This window comes from Heloderma suspectum, chromosome 4 (assembly GCF_057233095.1).
Source record: "Heloderma suspectum isolate Gila_16-S chromosome 4, 16-S_ref, whole genome shotgun sequence".
Lineage (NCBI taxonomy): Eukaryota > Metazoa > Chordata > Lepidosauria > Squamata > Helodermatidae > Heloderma > Heloderma suspectum.
In genome coordinates, this window is record NC_139461.1 from 29,399,901 (window position 1) to 29,413,689 (window position 13,789).

The following is a 13,789-nucleotide window of genomic DNA, read 5'->3' on the forward strand; positions in this document are numbered from 1 at the left end:
CAACCTTTAATTTTGTCTACCTTACAGAGTTGTTGCAACCCTTGTGATTCTTACAAAAATGCTTACTTTCAACTTTACCACCATATCTACCTCCCAGGCACCCATGGATACAGTTGATAGGCTTAAGGCCTGGCTACTGGAGCTACCTTTGTTTACTGAATGTAGCAGGACCTTTTCTATTTTACTTATATATAAAAGCCTGCAAACCCCACCCAACCCTGCTTTGCTAATCCAAGTCTCCAAGCACCAGTTGCATTGCTCTACACAGTACAGTTTTCCCCTACATATAAATAGATGGGCTGCAAGCTATCTATTTTTATTAATTAAAATGTCACTTTTGTTTCCTCTGTACATAACAACTATTGCAAAATCTTCTGTCTCTTGGGAATTCAGGAACTCCACAATCTCTAGGATCGGATGCTTGGATTACTAAGTTTACCATACTGCTAACAGCTAGTTTATAAGCAAAACAGGCAAAGCACATTTAAAATGAAAATTTATTTCCATTTTAGTCTCGCTACCCCAACTCTTGCTAAACAGCACCTCTTGATTCTGCCCCCTCAGATTTTTTTTTTTTATTTTACAAAATCTTAGCTGTGTTTAAAGCATGTCTACCTTGAGGGGCTGTTGTAACCCCTGTGAGTTTTATTTTTATGGATTTTACAAAATGCTTAATTTTGTCTTCCTTACAGAGTTATTGTGAAAGGATCCTTTTGCTTCAGATCTGAAATATTGCAACCTTTTTTTTTTTTTTTTTGCTTTTTATAAAATGCTTACTTCTTTCTGCAGTGGGGAAAATAAAAGGCTGCTACACTTTGAATAATATAACCCCAAGGATCTGCGGGGGTGGCTTCTACATCTCAAAATGGGAATTAATGATACAAAGACACTTTACAGGGGTGAGCATAGCTTTTGGGAAACCCTAGCACCATTTTAAATATGTCTAGGGTGAAGGCCCAGATTGCAGGTAAGCTTATAGTAGGTTTTAAATATAAAAACAAGTGCTCTGCTGAAAGGAAGGAAGGAAGGAAGGAAGGAAGAGGTGCTGCTAAGCAAGACTAACATAAAACTCTCTAACAAAAGTGTGAGGGGCAATAGTTGGATCCTGACAGTTCTGTGTAGTCTCTTGTTGATCTGTGTCTTCTTCATCTCAAAAGTCACCTTATGGGGTAAGTATGGTTTGGGGGGGGAAACCTTAACAGCTTTCTAAATATGTCCAGGTGATGGGGCAGATTGCAGGTAAGCTTGTAGTTAGTTTTGAACATAAAACCAAGTGTTCTGCAGAAAGAAAGAAAAAAGGGCAAGGCGCTGTTAGACAACTTAATATAAAATGTTTTTTGACTGGGAAACCTCTTTTTGTGTCTCCTTAAGGCTTGCCCGCTAGTAGCTCTGTGAAAATTGCAATTATAGCTTTTGTGGCAGTACATCTATATAGATGTAAAGTTCCTTTCTTCCTTAAAGTTTTATTGAACTGCTTATTGCAGATGGCCTTCATTGTTTTAACAGGCTGCTTACAGCCTCCTCAAATTTTCCAGGAATTCTGTAAAAAATGTCTACAGGTATGTTCTCTGCACAGCTGCATCTTTTCTTCTTACATTTGCAGGAGCTATAGCAGGCTCTCCCTTTCTAGTTCTTTTTAAAAGTATGTAGACATTACTCCACTTACAGCATTTCTGGGATTCAATATTCAAGGGTGCCTGGCGTCTCCATGTTCTCTATGCAGAAAACATGTCTGGACAAAAAAAAGAAAAAACAGGCTGCCTCAGTTGAATCTGACGGTCCCTGCTTTTGATTAGTTGGTAGGAAAGATTGTTTTTCTGAGGGTAAAACTGTCCCTATTGGTCAGTGGGGTGGGGTGTGACCTTACAGGACCACGTGGGCCCTGCTGGGCCAATCCAGGAGGGTTTGGAAATGGCCCTATGGGTCCTTTCTGCACCCGTGCCTTTTAGGGCTCTAAAACCTCTTCCTATTGGTCCACGGTGGCATGATAAGTTTGTAGAGGAGTCACATGATCCCTTTGGGCCAATCTGGGGTGGGTTTGGAAATGGCCCTTTGGGCCATTTCTGCACCTGTACCTGTTAGGGCTCTAAAACTCATCTGATTGGTCCACGGTGGCATGATGAGTTCATGACCCCTGTCAGGTGACCCTGAAGGCCATATGACCTGACCAGCTGATAACTCCTTTCAGGCAGGACTTCCGGAGGTGGGACGTCTGGCTAGGGTGTGGTTTCCAGTCTCCAAAGGGGTGGGGCACTTGTCACTTTTGAAAAAGGGGTGTGGTTTAGAGTTTGATGCAGGGTATCCCCTTTCACTACTGGCATGAGACCCAGGTACTTAAAAAAAAAACCTCTCATAGAAGGTTCTAGCTTCTTTGATCTCTATGGTAAATGGGGGGAATACTTCCTCTGGACAGCAAGAAAAGAATGGTGGCCTGGAGAAAATCCTTCCCTGTGGTGGCAACTCTGCTGTGGATGTATTTTATTTATTTATTTAAAACATTTCTTGGCCACCTTTCAGGGCAGAAGCCCTCCCAAGGTGGCTTACAGCAATAAAATACATAAATAGGGATTGCCTTCCTTATAGAGCAAGTGTGTTGAATTTCTTTCAGCCCATGGGCTGAATTCTATTTGGGAGGGGGTGATTCTAGTGGTGGGCAGGGCTGAAGGCAAAAAAGAAGGGTGTGTGTGTGAAGGCAGCATTTTAGTTCCTGGAAAATCAGAACTGGTTTTAACCATTCTTATTCACTGGGTTTGTTGGCTGTTTGACTTGCTGTCAAATTTTGGCCATGGGATAGAACAGAAATAGAATCAATGGAATGAAATTGATGCATAAATCTGATCAGAGGGACAAGCCAAGGTCAGGTGGTAAGGCATGAGGTGTAGTGAGTAGGGATGGTGGAGAATTCCGCCATGGATTTCAGTGAGGCTGAATGCCTCACTTTTGGCCCCCCGAAACCCATGGCGGAATGGCCTCCCCCCCCCGGAATCCACCGCGGGACGAAGCTTACCTGGGGCGGATGTTCCAGTGGCGGTGGCTCCGGCGGCGGCTCCGGTGGCGGTGGCAGCAGCTGGTCTCTTGGCTGGCTGCTGCGGCCTGAAATGGCGGCCGCCGAAGCGGCCGCCATTTGCATACTGCCAGGCTGCCGTGATATGCTACCTAAGTAGTTACGTAGCCTATCACGGAAAGAGCAGTGGCGCAAACCCCCATTTGTGCCCCTGCTCTTTGCTGTGATAGGCTACGTAAATACTTAGGTAGCCTATTACGGCAGCCTGGCAGGATGCAAATGGCGGCCGCTACAGCGGCCACCATTTGCGTCTGCAGCATCTGGCCATGGCAGGAACTCCAGCTGTGGATGGCCCTGGTCGGCAGCTCTGCAGAGCTGCTGTGGAGCAGAGCCAGTCCAGAGAGGATTCCGGAGGGAGGGATGCAGCGCCTCCCCCCCACTGCAAATCAAAGCTGTGAAAAGGTAAGTGATTTTCGTACATCCCTAGTAGTGAGAGTAGCAATAGGTATACTGGCCGGTCAGGAAAACCACAAACAATTCTTGCAGTGTCATAGTAAAAGGAGGCAGGGACATACTGTGAGATGCACCATTCATGAACAACTTGGTCTTTATGAAAAACTGGTTTATACATGCAACAGAATTAGACATGGTAGGTTCTTGGAGAGGTAAAGTAGGATGCATTACTTCATGTTTTAGGCGGGGGATGCCATTTTTAATGCTCCCTGATGTTAAAACAAAAACAAGTATGTTGAGAAGAAGGCTTCAGGGTCATTCTGCGCCCTGCTGAGCTAGTTTTCTAGCTTAGCAAGGTCTTCAAAACACACAGAGGGATATAAAAGTGATTTCCCACTTGTAGGGTGTAGGTCTGTTCTGCCATCTTATTCAGCTGCATGTGTAGACCAGGCCAGAGGGTGATAATATGAAGAGGAAATTTAAATGGGGACAGGAGCACTCAGTGACCAACTGCATAAATTGCAGGAATGGAACAAGGGATAGAGACTATAAGATTACTTGAGTCCAAGAAGGCAATGTTTGTTTTTTCAAGAGCGCAAAGGTCCAACACAACTCCTGGAGGTCTGCTGTTTGACTCCAGTCATGGCTGATTGGGCTACCATCCAAATAGGGGGGAAAATAATGGCTTTCTTGTTTTGTTTTGTTTTGTTGGCTTTCTTCTGGCCACTTCAGAAAAGGAAATAATTTATCCAAACATTCCATACATCTATAGTGTTTATTCAGTGCATGTGTAAAAATGTAAAGGAAAACTAAGTGCATGAGAGAGAACATGCTATAAAGCATACATTGCAGTCTTTGGGGCCCAATAATTCAAACACCCTCATTTCAATTCCTTTTTTAAAAAACTTAATAGGCAGCTTTTGTTACGCATTTAGAGCTTTGGTCACAAAGCAGGCTGCCCAGTCCTGAGCTTCCTGAAGCTGGGAACAGCTGATCCCAATAAATAAGTAACTTCTCAGCTAACACTCCTGGTACCTGACCTACGTTTGAGTAGAAGGGTTCCCAGAGGCGTAACATAACAATCGATCCCCCAAGCAATTCAGACCGTGAGATATGTCGAATATTGTTCCATTATATACAAACCCCTCCTTTCATGACAGTCCTTTCCAGAGAGCTTTTCTAAGCACAAACCCATGCATCTTCCAATAATGCATAGACCAGAATTGGTCCCAGGTGTGAAGCTCTCATACAGCATATTATAGCAGGGGGAAACATATTCTGAACAACAAAGGACTGTTGTGATTATTTACCAGTGTTGTAAACCAATCCGTTGCTAAAGCTCTCTAAATCTTAAGGGGAAATTACATTTTAATAGGCCTGTGTTGACTTTTCAGCTGTGAATTATTTTTGGGCAAAAAGGGGCTTTTCAGGGGCACAAAATGCCCCTCCTGACACCCCCCCAAACCTCCTTTCAGTCTTCAGGCCGATCTAGACTTAGGTTTTTTTATGGTTCCAATGAGGCTTTGTTTTTCTTCTTTCATGTTACGCTCTCTCTGTTTTGTGTTGGGAACCGCAATTTCCCACTGTTCTGCTACTGCTTTCATTACGCTGATATGCTGTGATTTCCAGGCAGATTTCATTCATGTGCTCTGCCTTTCTACTGTCGTTACTGTATATGGGTGTGCAACTCCCCTCCCACACCTGCCTATATACGGCTGTGTTTGTATTTGCCTCCTGTCCAATCACGGCTCTCAGTGGCCCCATGTCGTCTTCCGGCTTCCGGTAGCGTCGCTTCCTCAGCATTTGGCGTTTTAGCACAAAACGTTTGGCCTCCCTGTATCCCTTACCTTAAAAAAAAAAATTGGAAATTATCTTCGAATCTTCGAAGAATCACACTTTATCAGCTGTCGCTGAAGCTGCACCGTCCCACCTTATCGAACAGTAAGTTTTTCCCCACAACTTCCTACTTTCAGAGTGTGCGTAATAGTAGTGTTTTGTATGCCTGTTTCCAGTGTTGGGGTTCTCATCGTTAACACTGCTTGCCCTCCACTAGGCCCTCCCTTTATTTGCAAACTCTCTTCCTTGCATGGCCTTCTTCCCCACTGCCGGGGAATTGCGAGGATAGGGGAGGCTTGGGCCACAGCAGGGAACACAAACACTTTTTGCTGAAAGAGCTTCATCGCTCTCTTCGTTGTAGGTGCCGTCCCTTTCTACGAGAGTGCTTTGGTGTGCTGTGGAGAGAGCATATGGGTCTTATAAGGTGTTTTCCCAATCTAGTGCAATGTGATTCCCTGCTCCGCGGAGGGTGTGCTTGTTGTGAGGTGCCATGCCATAACTTTTCTCATATCCTTGGTCTTCCCCAAGGGTGACGTTGCTGGGTTGCATGGACCTAAAAACAGTGGTGGCTGGCAGTCTCCCCTGGAGGTTTCCGCATTGCTAGTCTTCCCTCTGAATTGTGTCCCCCCGCAGTGATGGTCACTTCGTGGTGTGGGTTTATTTATTTATTTATTTATTTATTTCTATACCGCCCAATAGCCGAAGCTCTCTGGGTGGTTCACAAAAACTAAAACCAAACAACACACAATAAAACAATTTAAAATATATAGAACATTAAAACCACAATATAACAATACAACCACAATAAAACCTAGCAGCAGTACAGGAGTTTAAAATACAGATTTAAAACAGCAAAGATAAAAATTTAGAAAGCTAAAATGCCTGGGAAAATAAAAAGGTCTTCCCCTGGCGCCGAAAGGAGTACAATGTAGGCGCCAGGCGAACCTCACTAGGGAGCTCATTCCAGAGCCGGGGTGCCACAACAGAAAAAGCCCTCCTCCTAGTAGCCACCCGCCTCACTTCCTTTGGCAGGGGCTCACGGAGAACGGCTGCTGCTGATGATCTTAAGGTCCGGGCAGGCAGATATGGGAGGAGGCGATCCTTCAGGTAACCTGGCCCCAAGCCGTTAAGGGCTTTGAATGTTAACACCAGCACTTTGAATCGGGCCCGGAAATGGACCGGCAGCCAGTGCAGCTGGAAAAGTACTGGCGTAATATGAGCTCGCAGGCCAGTCCCTGTTAACAATCTTGCTGCCCTATTTTGGACCAGCTGAAGTTTCCGGACCGTTTTCAAAGGCAGCCCCACGTATAACGCATTGCAGTAATCCAGACTGAAGAAGTTATCAGAGCATGGATAACTGTAGCTAGGCTATCTCTGTCCAGATAAGGGCGTAGTTGGTATACCAGCCTAAGCTGATAAAAAGTGCTCCGTGCCACTGAGTTCACCTGTGCCTCAAGTGACAGTTCTGGAACCAAGAGCACCCCCAAACTACGAACCTGATCCTTTAGGGGGAGTGCAACCCCCTCCAGAACAGGTTGATTATCACCTAGCCGGGCAGACGAACCACCCACTAACAGTACCTCCGTCTTGTCTGGATTGAGTTTCAGTTTATTGGCCCTCATCCAGTCCATTACCGTGCCGAGGCACTGGTTCAGAACAGCCACTGCCTCACCTGGTTTTGATGAGAAAGAGAGGTAGAGCTGGGTGTCATCCGCATATTGATGGCACCTCAGCCCACACCTCCGGATAACCTCCCCCAGCGGTTTCATGTAGATGTTAAACAGCATGGGGGATAGAATAGAGCCCTGTGGAACCCCATGGCACAATTGCCATGGCACAGAGCAATAATCCCCCAGCACCACCTTCTGGAATCGGCCATCCAAGTAGGAGTGGAACCACTGTAGTGCAGTGCCTCCAACTCCCAACCCAGACAACCTATCCAGAAGGATACCATGGTCGATGGTATCGAAAGCCGCTGAGGGGTCCAGGAGAATCAACAGGGTCGCACTCCCCCTGTCCCTCTCCCGGCAGAGGTCATCCCACAGGGCGACCAAGGCAGTTTCCGTTCCAAAACCAGGCCTGAAGCCCGATTGAAATGGATCTAGATAATCCGTTTCATTCAAGAGTGCCTGGAGCTGTCCTACAACCACCCGCTCAAGCACCTTGCCCAGGAAGGGGATGTTGGCCACTGGCCTATAATTGTTAACATCCTCTGGGTCCAGGTTAGGCTTTTTCAGGAGTGGTCTAATTACTGCCTCTTTTAAAGCGGCAGGCACCACTCCCTCTCTCAAGGAGGAATTTACAACCTCCTGGACCCAGCCAGACAACCCCTCCTTGTTTGATTTAATAAGCCATGAAGGGCAAGGGTCAAGCACACAAGTGGTCGATCGGACTTGGCCAAGCACCTTGTCCGCATCCTCAGGCCTCAGTAACTGAAACTCATCCAATAAAACTGGACCAGACGGTGCTCTGAACGCCTCTACCAATGGAACTGCATTAATCGTGGTGTCCAATTCATGACGAATCTAAGCGACTTTATCCTCAAAGTGCCGCGCAAACCTGTCACAGCGTGCTACCGAGGGTTCCACCGTCTCTCTCCCTGGCCCAGAATGTAACAGGCCGCGAACCACTCGGAAAAGCTCCGCCGGGCGACACTGAGAAGATGCAATGCTGGTGGAAAAGAACTGCCTCTTTGCCACCCTCACCGCCACAGAGTAGGCTCGATAGTGGGCTCTTACCTGTGTTCGGTCAGACTCAGCACAAGTTTTCCTCCACCTGCGTTCTAGCCATCTCCCCTCTTGCTTCATTGCCCTCAGCTCAGGTGTATACCAAGGAGCTGGCCGGGCTCTGCTCAGAGGGAGAGGGCGCTTGGGTGCGATCGTGTCAACCGCCCGAGTCATCTCTGCATTCCACAGAGCGACCTGGGCTTCAACAGGAGCACCAGCCATACCAGCAGGAAAATCCCCCAGAGCCCTCTGGAATCCAACGGAATCCATTAATCTCCGGGGGCGGACCATTTTAATAGGTCCCCCACCCTTGCAGAGGGGAAAGGCCGCCAGAAGTCTAAACCTCAGCAGGAAGTGATCTGACCATGACAAAGGGACAGATGTTAATTCCTCTACTTTCAGATCACCATCCTCCTGCCCAGTCGAGAAAACCAGATCAAGCGTGTGTCCTTTTATATGCGTTGGGCCAATGACATGTTGGGACAGCCCCATGGTTGTCATGGCGGCCATGAAGTCCTGAGCCGCCCCGGATACAGCGGCCTCGGCATGGAAGTTGAGATCCCCCAGGACTATCATCCTGGGGGTCCTCAACACCAAGTCCGAGACCACCTCCGTCAGCTCAGGCAGGGAGTCTGATGGGCAGCGGGGTGGGCGGTACACCAACAGAATCCCTAATCTGTCCCGGGTACCCAACACAAGGTACAGACACTCAAGATCTGCACTCGAATGAGCAGGAAGCCTGGAGAGGGAGATTGAATTCCTATAGACCACGGCAACCCCCCCTCCCCGACCCTCAAGTCGGTGTTGATGCTGCACCGAGTACCCAGGAGGGCACAGCTGGGAGAGAGTGACCCCTCCCAGTTCCCCCACCCAGGTCTCAGTAATACATGCCAGGTCAGCCCCCTCATCCACAATCAAATCATGGATGAGGGAGGTCTTATTTTGGGCCGACCTGGCATTCAGCAGCAGCACCACCAGACCCGAGGGCAGACTGGTAAGGCTGCCAGGAACCATCAGGTTGGGGGAAGAACCAGAAGAGGGGACAGCTGTAAGGTGTCTAGCCCCTCTTCTCCTCAGCTGGCCTGTTAATCCCCCAACGCCATACCTCCCCCTGCCCGTGACCACAGTTATGGTGGCACCTCCCCCACCCCCTGAGTTGTCCAATAGTCCTCCCAGGCACATATTAAAATATTAAGATATAAAATATACAACAGTTTAAAAGCATATAAAAGAGATAAAAGAGAACAGCAGCTAAGAAGGAGCAGATAGTCCACGTTTGCCCCTTCCCCTGGTCTTTAAAGCTGCTGCCCTCTGCTGCTGCTGCTATTTGCTGCTGGTGTTGTGGCTGCTGGTGTCTCTGGAGAGGCAGGTGGGTAGATCTTGCTAAGTGCGCACTTAGTGTCGCACTTGGCGCGATGCCGAGGCGCTGCCTCTGGCAGCCCCGCCTTAAGTACCTGTGGGCGGGGGCAGAAGCAGGCTCAGGCTCAGGATCCAGGATCAAGGGTTGTGTATTGCCCTGCCTGTTAGGGCATGTCCAGGGTTGGAAAAAGAGTGGAAGTGAACAGGTGGGACTTGCGTTCTAATGCTTCTACACCTAATGGCTTTTCCAGATTCAAACAACACAGACTACATCAGGACACACTGCTGGTGGTGTGAGTTTTCTGTAGTCCAGCTATCAAGGTGAGTGTCGAACTTTTACCTAGGGATGCATGAAAGTCAATTACCTTTTCGAAGAATGACATTTGCGGTGGGGGGGAGGCGCTCCGTCCCTCCCCCTGAAATTCTCCCTGGCTGGCTGTGCTTCGCGGCAACTCCACAGATCCGCCAGCCGGGGCTGCCCGCAGCCAGACATCCGGCCGCTGGGCAACCTACACAGGGACACAAATGGCGGCCGCCGTAGCCGCTGCCATTTGTGTCCCTGTATTTTGCCATGATAGGCTACATAAATATTTGCGTAGCCTATTACGGCAAAAAAAAGGGAACGCAAATGGTAGCCACTGTAGCCGCCGCCATTTGCGTTCCCTTTTTTTTGCCGTGATAGGCTATGTAAATACTTAGGTAGCCTATCACGGCCTCTGCAGGGACGCAAATGGCATCCCTGCATTAGCCATGATAGGCTACATAAGTATTTAGGCTACGTAAGTATTTACGTAGCCTATCACGGCTATAATGAAGAAGTGAATGGCGGCTGCATTCGCAAAGCAGCACGAACGGCAGCAGGTCGGTGCTCCGTTTCGCATGCCTTTCGTGGGGTGGGGGGGGTGGCTTTGTTCTGCCATGGATTTCGGGGGGCCAAATGCACCGGCATTTGGCCTCACCAAGATCTGTGGCGGAATTCTCTGACATCCCTACTTACCTGCCTCTACCCACACCACCAAGCAGCGCTGGGTTTGTGTTGTGTGATCCACTCTGCACATGCCACATTCAAAGTTGGGTTCAGCACGCCACCTTGAGAGCCTACTGTGGCTCAGAGTGAAAGGTGGGCACAAGCATGGAGTACACTTCATGCAGTATGCAGTACCCTCTAAGGGGAATTTCATCACTCCCATTAAATGCCCCACTCGGTTCGGTGGAGGAAACGTGAGCTGCATTGGCCAGTGGAGTCGGTTTCTCTCGATACTGCTAATCCAAGATGGCATCAACCAGTAATAGAAGAGGGGTGTCTTGGAGGCACAGCGAGATAGAGGACTTGCTTGAGATTTGTGGGGAGCAGAAAATCCAAGAACAGCTGCATTCCAGTCACAGGAACCTGGACTTCTTTGAGGAGATCTCTAGAGAGATGAATGCACAAGGGCACAGGTGCAATGCCATAGAGTGCAGATCCAAGACCAAATCGATGAGGCAGGAATACCGCAGAGTCGTGAACCACAACTCCAGGTCAGGGAACAACGCGGCAACCTGTCTGTATTATGCTCAGCTCCATGGCGTTCTTTGGGGTGATGCCACCATTCGTCCAAAGTGCATATCAGGAAATTTGCAGATTACTTGGGGTGCATCACTGTCAGGTGCACCCTAGCGACCTCTTTCAGTACACTCCAATAGCCAACTCAAGACACAGACGAAAGGATTATTTTCAAAGCTTTAATCCTTTTACAACTTAATGACTCTTTCAGATGCTAATCACCAGCGACTAAGCAATGAACAGCAGAGTAGCCTATGCTCCAGGTTAGGCAGTTGGTCCCCGTTTGAAGGAGAATCACTTGAAGACCCTGAACTTATGGGCTAGGGAGAGATCCTCCCTCTTTCCCTTGGGTCCACGGGAGGTGGCCGTTGCTTGCGCGCCAAACGGGGGCTACGCCTCCTTTCCGCACCCTCCATCGCTCGTTGCTCCCTGCGTCTGCGTTGAACATCTAGCAAGCCCCCCTCCCACACTCTCTCACTGTCAGGGTCACTATCTCTCTCAGGAATGCCAGCAGGAGGAATCTGCTGTGCCTGTGAGGGATGAGCTGGCTCCTCTCCCATGGATTGCTGATCCTCCTCAGAATCAGAACTGCTCTGGGGTTTCATTGGCTCAGTTTCCACCCAGACAATCACACTCCAATGCCATAGATCATGGCCCGCTCAAAGCGAGTGCATGGGAGCCCACAGAGCCATTGATAGAGGAGCAGGGCAACGTTCCTGGAGAGGAGCATAACGTAGGTGGGTATTAGGGACCGGGTTTGTATTTCCAGCGATGAACACTGCGTGTAAAGTCCATGTCACGCATCACTACATACAGTGGTCTGTGGGGTCCGGGAATAGCCATACGCATAGAACAGCTCCATCTCTACTCATAGACTATGTGGTCTCCTACCCTAACCCAGACCCACCCTGTTATTTCCCAGTACTGCCGGGGTGCGCTTTAGCCATGGATTTAGTGGCGGTGGGGAGCAACACTGCACCTGCATTGATGTGTGCCTGTGTCATTCCCTGCCTACATGACAAAGAGCACAGGAGCTAACACGAATCTCCCATTTCACAGGAAATGACAGCCTGGACCAGAAAGGAGAAGGGGCCTTCCAAGAACAGGACATGGCCGTGCCTGAAGGGAGCAGTGAGTTATGGAACGCAACCTTGTAGTTCAGACCACCAATGTTTGATTTGGAGGATTGAGTGAGGTGGCCACTCTGCGTTCCTCTTCTCACTTGACTAGTTCCCAACCGAAAAGTTGGTGGGTTCCCCCATCGCCCTCCGCTTATACGGGGTTGAGCTTAACGGTTTGACGTCTCTCTCTAAGTCTATACTGAAATGGTTTGTTTTCCCACGGACTTCCCAGTCCGTTTGAGCCTTGCTCTTGTGTCACCATCCCCCCCACATTTCCCCAGGGACAACAGTGCTACCGCGCCAGCATTTTCAATGTAGGGACAGATTCCGCCCAACAGACACTTAAGATGGCTTTTCTGGGACTGGTTGGAACAGTAACAAGATTAATGTCCGCACTGGTACTTCGGGGGGGGGGGAGGCGTGCACCAGCAGTTGGAGGACAACAGGGAGCACTCGTGATGAGCTAGAAGACACAGGTGAGCAAAGGGATGAATGTACTTTGACGTGTTGGGGCACCGTAGAAGAGATTTTCAACTCTCTGTGCCACATGTGTGATGACTGGGGCCCCCACAATTGTCCCTTCCTGTCCATGCTGTTCAATCATCACCTTTAGCTTCGGCCAGAGGAAGGAGCCCCCACAAAGGTCGCCTGCTGGTGGTTGACATCACCAGCACCCCCCCTTCCCTTTTGGTTTTCAAAAAGAAGTCCTCATGGCCACTGTAGGAGGCTAATTCAACTGTGCCTTTTCCATGGTATTGGAAGGGAATCATGGTATTCCTTGAGACCAGGGAATGAGTGATATATGTCTGTGGACCCAACCTGAGGGGATGTGCTGCCTGGGGACCAGAACACAAATTTACCACTGATATCCATACACCGACTCGAACGTGGCTGCAGTTTCAACTTGGACTGTGGTGGCCCAATGCTACCTACGTGGACGTACGTGGAAAGTGATGCTGTGCCATTACTTACTGTCTGCGGTTCGTTTATTGTTGCCACTAGGGATGGCGGAGAATTTCTCCCCGAAACTTCGGGGGGCCGAGCGCCAACGTGTTTGGCCCCCCGAACAAGTTTCGCGGAGAAATTCTCCGCACTCCCCCTGCCCCCCGCACCCCCCCCGAGATGGGACTTACCTTTGCCGAATGTCCCTCCCGGCGGCGGGTCCGGCCGGCGGTTCGGCGGGTGTTCGTCCGGGGCGGGAGCGGCAGCCGGTCTTTCGACCGGCTGCCGCCGCCGCCATTGCAATCAAAGAAAAAAAAAACAAAAACGCCCCCGTGATAGGCTACGTGATGATTTAACGTAGCCTATCACGGCTAGATCTGCAAAGTCAGCCGTGATAGGCTACGTAAATCGTCACGTAGCCTATCACGGGTGACTTTAAAAAAAAAAAGCGTGTATGGATAATGGCGGCCCCAATAGGGAGCCGCCATTCCCATTCCTTATTTGGTCGCTGTAGTCTACGTAAATCTTTACATAGACTATGGCGAAAATAAGGGCAACGCTGCGTTGCCCTTATTTTCGCCGTAGTCTATGTAAAGATTTATGTAGACTACAGCGACCAAATAAGGAACGCGAATGGCAGCTCCCTATGGGGGCCGCCATTTGCGTACGTGCTTTTTTTTTTTTAAGTCACCCGTGATAGGCTACGTGATGATTTACGTAGCCTATCACGGCTGACTTTGCAGATCTAGCCGTGATAGGCTACGTTAATCGTCACGTAGCCTATCATGGGGGCGTTTCTTTTTTT

At 49.1% G+C, this 13,789-nt stretch overlaps 1 long non-coding RNA gene across 1 annotated transcript; it reads left to right on the forward strand.

Moving 5' to 3' along the window:
• The first annotated feature begins 1,105 nt into the window (after nt 1–1,105).
• Nucleotides 1,106–12,383, forward strand: LOC146346670 (uncharacterized). Its single transcript, XR_014789821.1, has 3 exons — nt 1,106–1,169; nt 9,630–9,699; nt 11,981–12,383. It is a non-coding gene; the product is annotated as an uncharacterized LOC146346670 (long non-coding RNA).
• Nucleotides 12,384–13,789: the final 1,406 nt, after the last annotated feature.